This window comes from Gobio gobio (assembly GCF_949357685.1).
Source record: "Gobio gobio genome assembly, chromosome: 9".
Lineage (NCBI taxonomy): Eukaryota > Metazoa > Chordata > Actinopteri > Cypriniformes > Gobionidae > Gobio > Gobio gobio.
The window spans coordinates 10,038,269-10,055,455 of NC_137115.1; the positions used below are offsets into that span (position 1 = coordinate 10,038,269).

Consider the following 17,187-nt stretch of genomic DNA (forward strand, 5'->3'; position numbering starts at 1 on the left):
CAGACTCTTTCATTCTTCATCGCTCTCTCTCTCTTCTTTCTCCCCTCCCCTCCTTTCCACTGGCGCCGCACTCAAATGTAGTTTGTTAAGCTGGGGCCAATGTCATAAAGCCTTCCCTGTGTGTGCATCTGTGTGTGTGTTGTTAACGTTTAACTCCTCTGTCACACACTTTGGTCACAGTATTGACCCTGTATTGCCTACAGTACGGCTCTGTGTGCATGTGTGTGAGAGATTTATGTGTTTACGCAAGTATAAGAGAGAGCGAGAGGTGTGTGTGTGTCTTAGGAGAGGGCCTAGAACTTTCCTATTACTTTCCTCCTGCTCTCCTTTGGGCATTTGGTGCTATAAATATACCTCAGCATGCTAAAAATGTGCAACAGTGTAAGTTTGTGTGAGTGTGTGTGTGTGTGTGTGGTTGTGTGTTGCAGACTTGCTCCTAGATTTCAAAACTACATAGATAAGTGTTGGGTTGGTTTCTGCTAGTTTTAAGTTTTTTTTTTCTTCAGTTAACTTTTTTTTTTCACTGAGGGAAAAGTGTATCTCTAAACTATAAACTGTAAGAGAACGTCACAATTACCTTTTTTATTCTGTGGTGGAAAGAAGCTTTTGCTACATTGCTGCTACACACATAAAAATTGTTAAATAGCTTAAATAAACAATTGCATTGTCTTCGCAGCTCAAAAAAAAGGTTAGCTTAAAGGTGCAGTAAGTGATTTCTGAGAAACGCTGTTGATATTTGAAATCACTAGGGCTGTAATCAACCAAAGAAAATCTTGGTCGACTGAAGTCCTGAAATTTTCGACTAAAAATCGACTAAAAATGACGTTAGGAAAAAAAAAGTTAAATTAATTAGCTGCGCACTGTGCGCAGTACTTGGTAGCCTTGTTGTCTGCATAAATTAATTATAAATTAACATAAAAAACTAGTAGGCTATTTGCAGTATATTAAATCTTTTTTGAGCTGATTATTTTGCACTGAAATGAGTCTGACACACGAGTCTGTCGGCTCTGACAGCGTCGCATCAAGTGCACCTGCGCAATATCATAGCCTATGACTTCCCAAAATATAGTACTATTGTCAACTAGATATCATCACAAGAACTTTTGAGGAATATGCAACATAATTTAGACAATTGTTTTTGTCATATGTATTATAATAACTGACAGACAGTATAATTTCAGCCGCTCTGTGCAGCTCGAACGTTAGGAGCTCAGCTGAGCTCAGCTTCGCGGCTGAGACACGAATAGACTATTAACTTAAAGCTTTTACTCTTAAACACAAAAGGCACGTCCACTTTAATAAAAAAGGAATATTTATTAAACAAGCTAGATCAAGAGCAGAAAAAACGCTCTCACAATTAAATAAATAATATAAGTTACAGAAAACTAGCCTTCTTCAATCTGTCTCTCTTCTCCAGTGGGTTGGGCTAATCCAAAAGTGAAAACAATGGGGGTGTTCTGAAGGCAGACTGTTACCTGTGAAACAGGGGTGCTCTGAAAACACCCCCATTAGCAATTAGTGTTTTCCACCTGTTGAAATGAACGCGGCGCGGCAAAACTGATTAAATGAACGCGGCAAAACGGACAGTACAGATCCACTTTTGCGGCACGACTGAAGCGTGGTGTTGTGACGCTTCCCCTCATGTGTATGTTGATGGGCGTTCCTCAAGTTTACCGCTATGGGTGTGCGTTTGAGCCAGCGGGAATGAAAAACAAAGGACCGGCGAGAGACTTCTCTTCGCCAGTTGGTTGGGCCAATCCAAAAGAAGTGAAAACAATGGGGGTGTTCTGAAGGCAGACTGATACCTGTGAAACAGGGGTGCTCTGAAAACACCCCCATTAGCAATTAGTGCTTTCCACCTGATTAAATGAACGCGGCGCAGCAAAACTGATGAAATGAACGCGGCAAAAACTAATGAAATGAATGCTGAAAAAAATCGACCAATCAAAATTTTGGTCGAGCCAGAACGTATTGACCAATAATCGACTAATCGACTGGGAGATTACAGCCCTAGAAATCACCTAAACAAACACGCCCCTACCCAAAAGGATCACACCCCTAACTTGATAGCTCCACCCCCAAATTCACGAGCACGCTCTGCATCACAGGCACCTCCCCCCTAATGAGTGCATACGCCCCTTACTGCTGATTGGCTACAAGTGTGTTTTGGTGCTCTGTCCGATCCGCTTTCATCTCAGAAATTGCTTACTGCACCTTTAAAGGCCCGATCGATAACCAAGAGCGATAACTATAATGATAGCTATATTATCGTCCACACCAACAGATCATATTCACGCATACTCCAGTTATGTCTTCTGCTGCTTTAAATGCTCAAGCTCTTTAAAGTTTGGTGGATTCTGATTGGCTGTCAATGTTTTTATCATTCATTAACTGGGGAAAAAAAGTATTCTGAAAATGATTCCAATGATATTATTTTTATAGCTATGGTATGTTCTCACAGAATTAGAACGATTATTATGAATGTTTAGTTCTCATCCTCGGTGTGAACGGCCCTTAACTGTAGTTTAACTACTTTAAATTATGAGTCGCTTGGCAAGCTACACTTTCAAAGTAGCAAACTCTGCCCTTCATGGCCTTACATTTCCCTGCACTTTGTTTTTGCTGTTATTTGACTGAATATTTACCCATTTGTTACGCAGATGGGAAAGTTTGTTGACAGACGCATATCTGATGGGCTTTTTTTCAGTTATTTGTTTGGTGGTGATTGCTAGTTGTGTAACGTACTCATTTTTCTCAGTTCACACACACACAAACACACTTGGGGAACCTGTCATGTGTGTCATCTGGGCTTTAAATGCTGGTGGTCCCCTCATGACATCACCCGCCACCCTCCAAAATCACCTCAGATGTTCATTTTGTTTCTGTCAAATAAAACTTGAATCTCTGGAAAGTTTCTTTGGCTGACGTCAGTTACATGTTCTCAATTCATTTGCCATTTGCAAGAGACAAACTCCCATTTCGAGCTCTTGTTTTCTCATATCTGCCTCTTTCCGTTCTGTCCCGGACTGTGTAAATGGGATCAAAGTGGCAAGTGGTAATAGCTGAGTTTTGAGAAAAAACGGTTGAAAAAAATGACGCTCTTTACAGGGTTCTCTAGGTCATTCTCTTAAGACGTTCTCTGTTTTTCACTGTCTGTATTTCTTCTGCTCTCTCCCACGTGTCTCTCTCTCTCTCTCTCTCTCTCTCTCGAATCACTTTCTCTTTCACACAAACAGTTCATTGGTCTAAGAGGTGTGCATTTGTGTTCCTTTAAGACAGCTATTCAGACACACACTGATGTAATTGCTGCGTTAAAGACTTCATGGTTTAATGTACACAAACTATGACGCATGTAATGAAACTTTCTAAACAGGAAGTTTAGGCGGGACATATCAAAGGGCCCACTTTTTTTTAAATAGTTGCTGTCACAGGTGGTCCCGGGGGAGGGGCATTCTCGTTTTAGAGAGCATTTGATTGAACTAAAATCATCAATACTTTGTTTTGGTGGGAATCTTTAATGTTTTAGGAAAAATAAACAAATTAAGACCCCATGAAATTACAAGTTTTGCTGAATTTAGTCCGTGCGTGATTTAAATATTTTAGTTTTAGTTGAAGAAGTGGGCTTAATTGTATTGAATGTATTAAAGTTGCACTTGTAGTGTACTTGAAATATTAACCCCTTTGCAGTCAAAGATCGCAGACGGCCCCAGATTACTGTCGTTCAACATTCACTGCTCAATAAAACATCACACTCTAACTTCATCTGGACAAACTCAGTATCATTAGACAGATTAAAGGCTCCAGCTTTGATATTTGACCACTGTTTATGATAAATTTATGTCAGGAGTGCATAATAATCGATCTGTAATGAACAATATTTTGAATGGAATATCACACGCAAATGAATTCTCTCTCGTCTGCTGCGGCTCGCAAAGAACAGATTTTAGTTCAGATCTTAGTTCAAAAGTGCACACATTTGGAGAAATGTTGATTTATTATCACGTTTGCTAAATATTTCGCCATACAGAATACCATTTCTATTCATTCCTCACTGAATTATCCGATTTCCATTCAACTGAAACATGTACACAGCTCTCTCGGTCTCTCCTCTTCCTGATTTGCGTCAGATATGAGTCATCATGCGCTCATTCGTTCTCTACTGCTGTCAATCATTTTATGTGCTCAATCCTGCATGACGCTCCTCTGTGTTTACACTTCCTCATTCTGTCTCTGTGAAGAACAAACCAATTCTACATTTCTACGCGTGAACTAAGAAGCGTCTAATGTGATTTGGGCTATTTTATATCAATAATGGATGTTTACATTATAACTGCTAGCAGGTGTAGCGATGAGCTCCATATAAAATGCTAAATATAACATGTTTAACATCACCATATGAATGAAATCCCCATTATATTGCGACAGGAAGCTAATACAAACACTCAATGGTGGTCTAAAGTGACATTTTGAGTGAAAGTGTAATTTGAATCTTTATATTGTGTTATGTAGCTTGATGCTAACTGTAGCTCTAATGCATCTAATGGACCAGGAGCTTTACTATTTTGTTACAATAATTCACATAAAGTTCCAAGGATGTGTTTTTTGTTTATTTTTTATTTTTTGAAAGACTTCAGATAATATGTGGATTTCTGAGAGTGCTTAATGGGCCATTTGTGCCATCATAAAGGCTATTGCTAATCACTGAATTCAGACAAAAGAATAACGATAAAACAATAACGAGGATTAAGTCTCACATTCAAATGTGTAAAATGATCATCGATTGAGGACATTATAGCATGAATTGAGTTGTTCTCCTCGCCAGACATTAGACAAAAGAGACAGGCAAGGGGTTAAAAGTATATATATTTTTAAAAAAAACTTTACTTGCACTATAATTTATTGGTACTGAATAAAAAGGCCATTTAAAGGAATAAAAATTTACACCCAAAAATTTAAATTATCCCATAATTTACTCACCCTCAAGCCATCATCCTATGTGTATATGACTTTCTTCTTTCAGACAAACTCAAGTCTTGGCTTTTCCCAGCTTTGTAATGGCATTGAATAGTGTCTGAGTTTTTGAAGCCCCAAAAATCTCAATCAGCCATCATAAAAGTGATCCATATAACTTTAACGGATTAATAAATGCCATCTGAAGTGAAGTTAGAAAAATATCCATATTTAAAAACGAATAAAAAATAATCACTGGCTCCCGGAAGGGTGACCTCTGACCCGACGTATGACGTAGGTGTAGCGTAAGCTTGAAGAAGCTTGAGAATTGACAAATGCGGAAGGGCAGAGGATAGAGCAAAACGCTGGCCACAAAATAGACGTCTAAAAAGTTTTAAATAAAAATGTTGGAGGATTTCGATATAAAGTAAGAGAAGAGGAACTACGTCCTACAGTTAGTTAGTTAGTTAGTTAGTTAGTCAGTTTATTTATCCCCGTAGGGAAAGTACATATGCAGCATACTCACACAGACATTTAGGATTTCATAATTGGCATATACAATCATAATTTAAAACCAATAAATCTACTTTAGAGTTTAAGATAAGATAGCCAGACCAGCTGACCATCAATCATCATTAGAGGATGAATTTAAAAATCTGATTGCTTGGGGAACAAAAGATAGTTTGGTCCTGTTTTTCATGCATCTGGGAACACCATACCGCCGTCCAGATGGCAGTAGTTCAAAAGCATAATATAAGGGATGCCTCTTATCCTGCACTATAATGTTGGCTTTATTTATTATTCTCTCTTTGTAAATGCTCTCTAAACTTTTTAATGAAATTCCCAGCAGTTTGCTGATACGTTTACATGATACGTCGGGTCAGAGGTCCCCCTTTTGCCGGAACTTGACTCTCTCATGAACGTGTGTACGGCCGTTGCCGGAAGCCAGTGATTTATTGTTTATTAGTTTTTAAATATGGATATTTTTTTTTACAAAAACCCATGGCTTCACTTCAGATGGCATTTATTAACCCATTAAAGTTATATGGATCACTTTTATGATGGATGGATGCACTTTTTGGAGTTCCAAAAACTCGGGAACTATTCAATGCCATTATAATGCTGGGAAGAGCCAGGATATTATCTATGAAAGAAGTAAGTCATATACACCTAGAAAGGTCACTTCTGCTCTTTGTAATAATGTTGTCAAATGAATAGATTTATTTTAAAGTACATTTTTAATCATTTTGTTTTAATTATCTTGTTGTGCTGACTTACATACTAAAGCTAATTTAACTAAAAAATAAATAAAAAAAAGTTGGCAGCCACCGCCAGCATTTTTGTGGTTTTCATGGCCCCCAGGATATTTTTTTGTATCTGAACATGCAATATGTCAAAAGAAAGAACAGAGCCTCTGCTTTTAAACAAAAAAACAAAAGAGTTTTATTCTAGCTTAATGCCTTATTTTTTAATCAACACTTGAAAATGGGTAATTTTCATAAAAAGTTACATTTTAAGCAAAAAGCTGAGAAAAAATTTTTTTTGTCAAAGACTACATCCAGATCAGATTCAGAGTGATGATCAAACACAGTTGGAGTATAGAGTCCATTAACACCCCTAAGGCTTGCACAGTCCTATAGCTCGTCCTGGGTCCACATTTCATTCAGTAACATTAGGCAGTTTTGGTTTATATACGGTTGATGATCACGTTATTTTACATGCATATGATTACATATGATATCGCTTGTTTCTGCATCTTCTTCACGCATGTTAAGGCTGATTTATACTTCTGCGTCGGACCTACGCCGTATCCTCTATGCCGCAAGTTACGCGTTGGTTTTCATTTATATTTCTGCGTTGTTGTCCTCATCAATGTGCAAAAATTACACATGCAGACCGCTAGTAGGCAGTGTCCACGGGCATGTATCAAGACAAAAGCCGAAGAAGAAGCAGCTTGTTGTGTACATTGTTGGAGTAGCAGCAGTGATGGTGGCAGATAGCGATTTTTCTTGCAGCTTGAGTTGTTGTATATAATACAAATTAAGCATCTCTAGTTGATAAGTAGAGTTAAATAAGAGGGGATTATTTAACTGGCGCTGGAATGCGTTTTTGAAATCATGCAGAGTGCTCGTGGCCGTTTTTTTCAGTATCGGTGGCTCGTGCACAGACAAGCGCTTCAATCGATTGCTGTTGCGGAGACTATTCGTTCCGTTGAAATCACTAAACGAAATGCACCCTAATGTGTCTCTGTTCTTGATATACAATCACTGATTAACATTTTTGGTTTTAATGAGAAAATAAATAAATAAACTATACAGTGGTGTATTAGAACCCAGAACATCTGGCACGCTTAACAAAAATTCTACCACTAAACCATCAAGAGCTCACACACACTCATAGCGGATCTATGTAGTTATTCACTAACATAAAGAATCTCTGGACTACAAAATATTGTGTTATATAGCAGATGTAAGGATGAAACTGTCATCCCATTTCTGGACACACACACACACTCCTATCGCAGATTTTTTAAATGTATTTATTGACCTGAGGGAGGGGTTTTGGCAGCCCAATCACAGCGCTTGCGGTCCGCGTAGAATTGACGCGTTGTTACATTTTTGGAGAGGTGCACGTCAGGGTACATCGTAGGCTACGCGTGCAATACACAGCCTACGACGTAGCTACGGCATACACTTGACGCGGAAGTATACACTCACCTAAAGGATTATTAGGAACACCTGTTCAATTTCTCATTAATGCAATTATCTAATCAACCAATCACATGGCAGTTGCTTCAATGCATTTAGGGGTGTGGTCTTGGTCAATACAATCTCCTGAACTCCAAACAGAATGTCAGAATGGGAAAGAAAGGTGATTTTAAGCAATTTTGAGCGTGGCATGGTTGTTGGTGCCAGACGGGCGGTCTGAGTATTTCACAATCTGCTCAGTTACTGGGATTTTCACGAACAACAATTTCTAGGGTTTACAAAGAATGGTGTGAAAAGGGAAAAACATCCAGTATGCGGCAGTCCTGTGGGCGAAAATGCCTTGTTGATGCTAGAGGTCAGAGGAGAATGGGCTGACTGATTCAAGCTGATAGAAGAGCAACTTTGACTGAAATAACCACTCGTTACAACCGAGGTATGCAGCAAAGCATTTTTGAAGCCACAACACGCACAAGCTTGAGGCGGATGGGCTACAACAGCAGAAGACAACACCACTCATCTCCACTACAAATAGGAAAAAGAGGCTATAATTTGCACGAGCTCAAAATTGGACAGTTGAAGACTGGAAAAATGTTGCCTGGTCTGATGAGTCTCGATTTCTGTTGAGACATTCAGATGGTAGAGTCAGAATTTGGCGTAAACAGAATGAGAACATGGATCCATCATGCCTTGTTACCACTGTGCAGGCTGGTGGTGGTGGTGTAATGGTGTGGGGGATGTTTTCTTGGCACACTTTAGGCCCCTTAGTGCCAATTGGGCATCGTTTAAATGCCACGGCCTACCTGAGCATTGTTTCTGACCATGTCCATCCCTTTATGACCACCATGTCCCCATCCTCTGATGGCTACTTCCAGCAGGATAATGCACCATCTCACAAAGCTCGAATCATTTCAAATTGGTTTCTTGAACATGACAATGAGTTCACTGTACTAAAATGGCCCCCATTTTACCGTCACCAGATCTCAACCCAATAGAGCACCTTTGGGATGTGGTGGAACGGGAGCTTCGTGCCCTGGATGTGCATCCCACAAATCTCCATCAACTGCAAGATGCTCTCCTATCAATATGGGCCAACATTTCTAAAGAATGCTTTCAGCACCTTTTTAAATCAATGCCACGTAGAATTAAGGCAGTTCTGAAGGCGAAAGGGGGTCAAACACAGTATTAGTAGGGTGTTCATAATAATCCTTTAGGGGAGTGTAAATTGGGCTTTATGATCAGGAGATTCGGTACTCTTTCAGAAGAATGTAATAGCGCCCCCCTAGCGTATAACAGTGAAAACACGGAAAGCCGCAAATTTTCGTCAATGGCGGGTAAAGTGTTAAAATTCCTTATTATAATTTTAGCTATAGTGTGTTATTTAATATTATTTAATATTACATTTAAATGTAATATGTTTTAAATGGACTAGTAAGTAAGTCAAAATATCTCTTAAAGTTCAGCTAATTGCATCTAATATACATTTTAAATATAGTACATTTTCTTTTAATTGCAATTAACATGCAATTAAGTGTCTGAAAACTTTGCACTTAAGTATATTCTTTTAAAGTATAGGCTGTAAAAAGCACTTATTTTTCACTACAGACTATATAATCATCAGTCTGCCACCTTTCGCATCAGCCATTAAAAAAACATATCGGTCAATCACTAATGCTAATGATTCCAGTTAGTGCAGTCAACATGACCTGTCCACTCTAGAAGATGAGCACAAAGGGTGTTACAATACATTATCATGAGAGAATTTCCTCTTGGAGTTAATAAGTAATGAACACTGTGTGTGTTTTAGTTAATGACTAATTAGTGTTCAGCAGGTTGTGTGTGAGCTAACTCCTCTGAAACGTCAATTTAATGGTAAAGTGTTGTTGTTTTTATTATAATAATTATTACCTATTTTACATGTGCAGTGATGACAATCAATAAGCCATTTTCAAGTTAATTCCTCTGAGAAATATAAACACTGACTGTATTTGGGGTGGGATTATCTGTTCGTTTGATTAATGAAATTATAATAAAAAAAATTAAAAAACACAACAAGAAGAAACTGATGCATAACTTGTCCTGCAATGTTTGTGCTACAAACATTGATACAGTAATATAGAACCGGCCAGAGCACCTTAGCAACCACACAACAATGTGTAAAAACACTGAGCAACTTAGCAACCACACAACAATGTGTAAAAACACTGTAATGCAACAATGCATAAAAACATTCAGACCACCCTAACAACCACACAGTGTAACAATATCTGCAAAAGCACAAAAATATGTAAAAAAACACTCTAAGGGCCAAAGGCTAAAGATCCAACTATAATGACAACTACTGTATTGCTGGTAACACTTTACAATAAGGTTGTATTAGTTAACATTAGTTAACTCACCATGAACAGCATTAGTTAATCTTTGTTAACTTAAGTTCATAAAAATGCAGCTGTTCATGGTTTGTTCATGTTAGTTCACAGTGCATTTAATAATGTTAACAAGATTTTAATAATGCATTAGTAAATGTTGAAATTAACATTAACAAAGATAAATAAATGCTTTATAAGTGCAGTTAATTATTAGTTCATGTTAACTAAAGTAGTTAACTAATGAACCTTATTGTAAAGTGTTACCGTATTACTATTACATTTTAATAATCGTAAATTCTACACCACAACTATAATGACACAGAGGAACAATATCATTGAAATCACTTTCAGAATGATTTTTACCAGCTGATGAATGATAAAAACAGCCAATCAGAATCCAGCTGACTTAAGGAGCTTTAGCATTTCAAGCGGCAGAAGACATGCAGCGCACACTTAGAATAAACAGTGCTATCGTCCCAGTTTTGCAGTGGCAAACCCCACGCACATCTTCTCCAGAAAATGTTGAAATCAAACTATTTTCGCATATCCATTTGGTGCCGCTGTGGCGCAGGAATGACACACCTCGTCTTAATGAGAAATAGAAAGGGGTAAAGTGCATTACTTGAGACCGAGAGGAAGAAAGGGTGTAAATAACTCTCGATGGAGGAAGGAGAGGGTGTTTGTGAACGGCAGTAAGTGGAAAAAGAAAGTTTCCCGTTGAAGAGACGGAGAGTGTGATGGAAGCAGCGAGAGGGGCAGAGGTGTGCTAGTGAGGGGGTGTGAGAGGAACCGATAATGTTTCTTTTGTTTTTGAGGTCAATAGCTTAAATGCCTCTGGGATGGAAATATGTGTGGGACCCCGTTAGCGTCACCGACTCTACATCTGACTGGAAGTGTTTGTGTGCCTCTGTGTGTGTAAAACATACCGCATATTTATGAGTAAATATTCAAATTTAAATACTAGCTTTTAGGGCAGGACAATTTAACAAATGATACCGAAATTGCAGTATGTCCTCGAATCATGACAGCTGTGATTTAATAAAATAAAGATATGCGCTCTGTGTTTCAGAATGGAGCGCAGCACTGTGTTCTTTTCATAGACTGTAAAAAAATATGGACGTAGTGTCCGTGACGTCACCCATAGGATTCTGAAGTGTCGTTTTGAAGCGCAAATTAGGGTCGAGCTGGCCGTTGCCATCTTGTCAGCGCGTCATCGTGCGTCACTCCCATATAATAGAAAATGGGCAAAGAGGCGGGACGTGGGTGGAGCTGAGGTGACGCGATGACTAACAGACAGCAGATAAATGACTATCCTCCTGTCACTCAAAGTGGCCACGCCCTTAGTTATGCAGGACTTTAAAGCTTTATATTATGTAAACGAATTAGTTATAAAAAATTTCACCCCCCTCACAGTTGTCATAAAGGGCAAAATTAGCCGTATAGACCAAAACCACAATTTGTACCAGGCTGTAAACATGTGTTCTTCTGCTGTAAAGTTGAGCATTTTAACATCGGGCTCAATGAGATTCTGCTCCCTTCTGGAGTCTGTCCCTAGCGGCCAGTCGATGAATTGCAGTTTAAGTCACTTCAGCCGTATTGGCTTCAAGAGAAACTGCGGGAGGTTGTCGCTTGGTTCTTTTACACGTGAGTTAGCATGGATGCCAGCTGAACTTAGCCCCGCCCACAACATTTGAGGTCGGGAAGTATGGTCTGGACCTGATCCGTTGTGGAGCAACTATGCTCGAACCAAAGCTGTTCGGACCAATCAAATTGGCTTTATACGATGATGAACAGTAACGTAACCATTCACATCACCAAAGAGCGCTTGGGTTGAATTCGTTTGAATCTGAGAATGACGACGTCAGGCTAAAGTACTCTGTGTATCCTTAAATTATTTTTACAACACCGACAAAGATCGTTTACACTCATTTTCTTCTTCTTCTTCTTCTTCTTCTTCTTCTTCCAACGTGTGTGCAGTTGAGTTCTGTTTTTTTATTTGTATTAAACATTCCAAAACATCACAGTATTAAAGCAATACAGATAGTAAACGACAACTTAGTGATTTGTCATGAACGATTTGTTCCTTTTGAACTAATCTTTAATATGACTCAATATTGTTGTCAGGAACAATGAGTTTTCTCAGAGAGCGATTCGTTCATTTTGTGTGTTGACCGTGCATGCACTACATGCCATCGGTTCTGTTCAGGATCTTCTGCATTCAGCCTATGGGGCTGTGAGTTGGTGAACGAATGACTCGAACGTGAAGACTCGAGAGGTGAACTAATCTTTCCAGGGAACAGATGTGATTAAATGCGAAGTGACAAAAAGAAAGAACGACTCGGATTCGGAGCTGAGGGGAACTAACAGACTGCATACATATCCTAGGGGTGTAAGAAAATATCGATACACGTGAATATCGCGATATTATGTTTGTATCGATAAAACACTGTATCGATATTTATATATTAATTTATTTACATCCAAGATCCGTGGCTTTGTGTTCGGTTTGAACCTCAGACTGTATAAAAGCCAACCTCTAGATGGCAGTGTTATCTCAGAACGTAACTGGGTATAATGTATTGTATCGCCAGATTCTTGGCAATACATAGCCCTAACATATCCTGAAGACCCAGCTTAGCAATTAATGAATCATTTCTTTCTTAAAGTTTGGCCTTGGCTGCATTAGCTTATAATTTATAATTTATTCCAAATGTGATCAACGTTTGCATAAATAATAGATGTGTTGGGGAATTTAACATGTGACATTTTAATTATATTCTGCTGAAATGAACGAAATTACTTGAAAAATTATTTGTTCATTTTGCTGAACGAGATTCAAAGATCCGAGTCCGTAAAATGATCCGAACTTTCCACTACTACTATGCATCGCTCAACATACGTCACTTACTCCGTTGCTCTGATTGGTTGATTGTCTATCCAATTGAGTGCAGAGGCATTTCGGTTTAGACACGCCCTATAATCACAGCCCAATAGAGCAGTATCAGACTCATATTCTGACTAGAATCTGAGTATGACAACGTCAGGCTACACGTGAGCAGCTATAATCAAATAATCAAGGAACTTTGCTGCCGTACCATGGGTGCAGTGGTGCAATGATACTACGCAGCGCCTGAAAATAGTCCCCAGCACGCTCTCTGTGCAATAAGGTTGTCACATTGGTTATGTCACATTGGTTATGTATACAGGGCGGCAGTGGCTCAGTGGTTCATGTAGGTTGTCTACAAACCGGAAGGTTGGTGGTTCGATCCCCGGTTCCACCTGACCAAGTGCCGAGGTGTCCATGAGCAAGACACCTAACCCCAGCTGCTCCCGACGAGCTGGATGGCGCCTTGCATGGCTGACACCGCCGTCGGTGTGTGAATGAGTGTGTGAATGGGTGAATGTGAGGCAAAATGTAAATCGCTTTGGATGGCCGTAGGTCTGTTAAAAGCGCTATATAAATGCAGTCCATTTACCATTTACCATGTTGACGGAGTTAGCCTATTTTCAGGCACTGTGTAATATCATTGTGCCGCTGCACCCATGGTACGGCAGCAAAGTTCCTTGATCATTACACTGGAATGAGAGAATAGTTCCTAGCCATATCAATCTAGAAAATCGCAACTTTTAATTTTTCGTCGGTCTTGGTACACAATGTAACTATACACATCACAACATGTAAATAGGAAAATGTTGGCGTTATTTTGTCACTTGTTGAGCAGTAGGCTAGATGTAGCCGTTTATCTCCAGTCTTTGTGCTAAGCTAGGCTAACGGTAGGTGCGTCAGACAGAGTTATGGCACGCACGGAGATCAGAATGGTATGTATGGACTTATCTAACTCTGGGGGATACGGTGAATGTCCGCCATGTCAGTCGCCAAAAGCGGAGTGATACAAACGGGAATATCGCACAGCTCTCAGCCAATCAGATTTGAGAACCAGAGAACTGTTGTATAATTATGTACAGACCTACTAACAGTGTTAATTTCGTTGACGAATAATTTTCGTCATAATTTTCGTCAACAACCTTTTTTCACTGACGAAAACGAGACGATAACTAAATAAAAACTAGTGTTGGATGACACAAACTATGACGAAAACTTACTGTCATTTTCGTCAACAAATAAAAACCATTAGGGAAGAAATCCAGTCAGAACTGATGTCCTGTGTAACAGATGCGCACATTTGATTTGAACGTGCTGATCTAACCGCTGGAAAACACAGTGCTGTTGCACGCTCTACTGGCTCACGCATCCCCAATACAGCGCTCCAGAGCAGCTCACAATCAATGAATAGCGCACATTTATGCCAGACAATTGTTTATGAACTGATAATGCTGATGAATAATGACAATGTTTGTTTACTTTACAATGTTTGTATAGTTATATGTTTTAGACGGTTGTAACAATGCATATTTTATCTCCTGAACTTGAATGAGCATCCTGCAACTGCAATAGTAAGGCGCAGACATTTCAAAATAAGAGTCAATGCGTATTTCGAGCTTGTTATAATTAAAGTCACGCATCATATATTTGTTTTTGCTTACACAATAAACTATATTTTATTTAATTCCCATTTAATTTATAGTCAGGAGGAAAGACCAGTATTTGACACATATTCAATAAAGTATCATGGTTATAATAGTTCACTAAAACCATAAAAAAATCTTCATTACTTGAAATTAAATAAATGTTAACTGAAATAAAAATAAATTAAAAAAAACTTATTTGAAGCTTACTAACTAAAACAGGAATATAAAGTTATAAAAACTATATAGATGTTTTAAAAAAAAACAAACAAACAAAAAAGTGAATTGAGCTCTCTTTCGTGTATTTTTAATGTCAAAAACAAAATGATGTCAAAATGTCAGTTCAAGTGATTTTTAACAGAAGAATAAGTTACAAGTCGGTTTTGTAATGCTTAAATGCTTAATGTATCACAATTGAACTAAACTCATTAGATTTTAGGAGACTAAATCTACTGTAGATTTAGTCGACTAAAACTAGACTAAAACTAAAAATAATTCAGGTGACTAAAATATAACTAAAAACGAAATGGCATTTTAGTCAAAAGACTTTGACTAAAACTAAATCAAAATTTGCTGTCAAAATTAACACTGCCTACTAACAAGCACATCAAACCTAGATTTTTTTCTTTTTAGCATCGCAATTACATTTTTATCCCCAAATTGTGCAGCCCTACTACCTTTCAGAGCCTGGCAAACAAGGCAGATTTCTTTCGATCATTTGCATGAACGCTGGTGTTTTGTTCAATAGGTGTCTGGGCGTCCTGTTCAGACCTGTATGTATAACATGTACCGCATGCCTCTCCTTCACATTCTACATGACAGACCTGCAGCGACCGCATGGGAACTCCCTCAACACACACACACACACACATGCAGGAGAGGTCTGCAGGTTATGGACACAGGCAGGTGGCTGCTGGGATTGTGTGCAGTTTCTCGTCATTCACTTGAGAGAAACCCAATCCTTCACACATTTCAGCCCTGGCAGCTGTGTTGAGAGCCATGAGAGACGCATGTATGTGTTTTTATGTGTGTATTTGTTCTGGGTCTACAGTAACTCTTGGAATGTGGTCAGTTTGTTTCAACTCCCGTTTTCCTCTGATAGAACCTCAGTCTGTAAATATATCTTGAAAGTTGACGTGAAACGGAAGTTGCGATAGTCTTTCTTCCCCATTGTGACGTATATTCGAGTGAAACGGCTTCTGGAATGAGAAAACTATAGGGTGGGATTTGATTTCGTCCTTCAGGTATTGATTGGACTGTAGGAAGTTGGGCGTTGCTAACTAAACGGAGGCAGGCCTGAATGGCAGTTGTGAAGGATATATAGCCCCACCCTCCACCGAGACATCATGAAGGGAACAGATGCCGTTTCGAGGGGGAGGTTGAATTGTAATATAATAATCATGTGCATGGATAAATCATTTATTTATTATACATTGCAACATTCTGTAAAAAAACAACAAAAAACATTTCAATTTTGATTTTCATGGTGACTTGAAAAGCCCAATTTTTCTTTTCATGTCTTAATGCATTTTTTAAATAGCCTTTTGCCTTTGGTGGATGTTTGCTTATCCTTTGCTAGACTAGAGAGCATTTGATTAAACAAAAATGGACACGCCTCTGAGTGCAAGATGACTCATCAGTTCATTTCCAGAAGAGAAAGACTGTACATTTTAAATGGGTATATACCGTACTAAGGGTTGATATCAGTGACCTTTTCAGAGTAAACCAGCATATAGAGGAACTTTAGGATTTTTAGGATCTATGAAAACATGTAGGCTAAATGTTCTAAGTAGATGCGCATTTAATGAAAGATGCAAATATCGCTCTATTTGAGTTCTCATAAGGTGTCTAATTTTCTACATTTGCAAAGAAAGAATGAAAGGTTGTGGGAAATGAGAAAAAGAGAGAAAGAGGGAGGATAAGAATTGTTTGTTGAAAAATGAGACAGTCTGGATATTATTATTGAAGGTGGGGAGATTTTGTGGTTCCTGCTCACCGTGGGTGGAGCAAATTAAACAAGAAACTCACTTCTGGGCATTAGGGTGTCCAAACATAATTTACAGCCCCCTTCTTAAAGTGACAGTTACACCTCTCCAAAAGGTTAATTTCTCTTCAGTCAGTAGGCTAAAATGTATCAATATTTGCTTTTGATGTTTCTGTGTGATAATAGATCATAACTGAATTAAATTAAAGCATTATTAAATCTCTCTTGTATGTGTGTGTGTGTGTTACAGATCAGTGTGCGTGCCCTGAGGTGACGTCGGAATGCTCTTGATTGTTGGACCTTCATCCCAGTGAGGTGCGTAAATCCAACCCGCAGCATCCTCTGCAAACAAATCCTCCTGACAAATCCCCCTGACATTGTGTCTGCACTAAACATGAACAAAATTAGATCATTACATTTCCAAGTGACATGGATTCCCTTAAGGGATAGTTCACCCAAAAATGAAAATTAGCCCATAATTTACTCACCCTCAAGCCATCATAGGTGTATATGACATTCTTCTTTCAGACTAACACAATCAGAGTTATATTAAAAAATGTCCTGGCTCTTCCAAGCTTTATAATGGCAGTGAATGGCAGCCCAAAATTTGAAGTCCAAAAAAGTGCATCATAAAAGTAATCCACACAGCTCC

At 38.7% G+C, this 17,187-nt stretch overlaps 1 protein-coding gene across 2 annotated transcripts in view; it reads left to right on the plus strand.

Annotated features, from left to right (window-relative positions):
* The window catches only part of bcl9l (bcl9 like), an 84,112-nt gene that overhangs the window by 40,316 nt on the left and 26,609 nt on the right, over positions 1-17,187 (plus strand). For both annotated transcript variants that reach the window (XM_079826034.1, XM_079826035.1), the window contains exon 2: positions 16,786-16,850. The gene's annotated coding sequence lies outside the window, so the exon portion shown is untranslated. The remainder of the gene's footprint in view (positions 1-16,785; positions 16,851-17,187) is intronic.